Source organism: Pollicipes pollicipes, unplaced genomic scaffold (genome assembly GCF_011947565.3).
Source record: "Pollicipes pollicipes isolate AB1234 unplaced genomic scaffold, Ppol_2.1 Scaffold_7262;HRSCAF=8765_pilon_pilon_pilon, whole genome shotgun sequence".
Lineage (NCBI taxonomy): Eukaryota > Metazoa > Arthropoda > Thecostraca > Pollicipedomorpha > Pollicipedidae > Pollicipes > Pollicipes pollicipes.
The window spans coordinates 4,738,061-4,740,604 of NW_023597055.1; positions in this window are offsets into that span (position 1 = coordinate 4,738,061).

Sequence of the window (2,544 nt, forward strand, 5' to 3'; positions counted from 1 at the left end):
GAGAGAGAGGAGAGAGAGAGATGAGAGAGAGGAGTCACCCGAGTGTTGACGCTCAGCCATGCATGTTGTGCAGTACGTGACGTAACATTGCTCAATGTTCCCGTCAACATCTACTTACCGAATAGCTGTCGCTCGAGTGTCATGAACCTCCGCTCCCCTCCATATTCCCGACAGAGCCCGCGGCTTTGGTGCGGAATATGGCTCGCGGGCACACGCCCGACCTTCCCGTATATAAGCAGCTGGTGAGCATCCGGGCCCGCGGGCGGTGTATAGCAGGCCTGCACCGCCGCCCATGGAGGACAGACTTCACAGGTGCCTCCCCAGCCAGAGACCAAAGGTGAGTGGACGCCTCGTCCGGTGGTGATGTTACAGCCGGGACAGACGATCGCAGATCTGCGATAAAGTGGAGGAAGTTGCTAAGGCGAGGAATCGGTGCCGGGAAAAGTTCTTGGCTGCACCGATATTATCACCATAGTTCTTGGTGATGATTTCATAAGTCGCAATGTTGGCTACGGTCCTGAAAATTCCAATACTTTGGCACGACGCTTCGCCAATAAGCTCTGCAAAGCAAGTGGTCAAAGGGAATGTTTGAAATTTAAGGATGTTGGAGTAGGAATCCGATATGATAAAATATGTTGATCGGTAAATATGCGTATGCTTTTAAGTGGAAACGGCTGCTCTAAAAAACACAACTTATCTGTTTAGTAAATATGCCGCTCAGTACATCATTGTCTGATTACGTCATCGTAATCAGACAAAATGGCTGCACCGATATTATCACCATAGTTCTTAGTGATGATTTCATAAGTCGCAATGTTGCCTGCGGTTCTGAAAATTCGAATACTTTGGCACGACGCTTCGCCAATAAGCTCTGCAAAGCAATGGTCGAAGGGAATGTTCCACATTTAAGGATGTTGGAGTAGGAATCCGATGTGATAAAATATGCTAATCGGTAAATATTCGCATGCTTTTAAGTGGAAAAGGTTTCTCTAGACAAACACAACTTACCTGTTTAGTAAATATGCCGCTCAATACATCATTGTCTGATTACGTCATCGTACCTTTTACGAGAATGATTGAGAGCCAACTGACGGCCGCTTTATCTGCAAATCACGATCGTGATCAAATCGTACTCACGAACACCAGACACGATAGTTAATAATATATCGCGGCGCCATGAATACCTACGTGACCTTAAAATAGTCCGCACCAGGTAATCTGCTTATCTTCGCGGGCGTTTAGCTCATAAACTAGACGATTTGGGGCGTTGAGAATGGCAGGTCTGTGAACAATACCGAATGCTTTTTAAGATGGCTATTTCAGTTCAATACCCCATACAAATGTGGAACACTCTCTTTAACTGCGTGCTGCGGGGGTACGTAGCTGCTTTTTGTATGAATGCTGAAATCGTCTAAGATAGAAAAACCTTCAGATCCTTGTTCCTCAGCCTTATGAGATTAGAAGTGCTCATGCTGAATTATACACCTTCAGTATACCAGTAAGTACTGCTTAAATGACGCTGTAGGCAAACATTGGTTTTGTGGACAGTTCTCGAAGATTCAAGCTGGGCTTATGCCCACGAATGCCAATTTTTGCTAGACCCGACTTATCCCTTGTCACACGTGAGCATAAGCGTAGCTTATAAAGTGCTGTGTCGAGTGTTATCGAGTGCTGCAATATTAGCGACAGTTGAACCATAACGCCATTTAACCAGTTCTTCCTGGTATATTGAATGTCGATTATCCAGAATAATGGCTCTGAACTTATGAGTACTGAAGAATCAGACTTCTTATTGTGTGGTGCCTACTTCCTGATTTCTGAACCACAACTTAAAAAGTTATTGACATCCCGTAGCATGTTTGTAGTCTTGAATCTGCATGTGCCAGGCAGGGGCTCGATCGATACTGGCACTTGTCTAACTGCCTCTCACGCAGTGATCAACGACTCGATATCGATCGATGCTGGCCTTTATCTAACTGCCTCTCACGCAGTGATCGACAACTTGATATCGATCGATACTGGCATTTATCTAACCGCCTCTCGTGCACTGATCGACGACTCGATACGGTCGATACTGGCATTTATTTAAATGCCTCTCACGCAGTGATCGACGACTCGATATCGATCGATACTGGCATTTACCTAACTGCCTCTCACGTAGTGATCGACGGCTTGATATCGATCGACACTGGCATTTATCTAACTGCCTCTCAAGCGGTGATTGACGACTCACTATCGATCGATTCTGGCATTTATCTAACTGCCTCTCACGCGGTGATCGACGACTCGATATCGATCGATACTGGCATTTACCTAACTGCCTCTCACGTAGTGATCGACGGCTTGATATGGATCGATGCTGGCATTTATCTAACTGCCTCTCACGCAGGGATCGACGGCTTGATATCGATCGATGCTGGCATTTATCTAACTGCCTCTCACGCAGTGATCGACGACTCGATATAGTGACCGGCCTGCAGAAGACCTCAACATCGGACCCCGCAGCACCAACATGGAGGCCCGTCTCAGGCAGAAGCAGTTAGA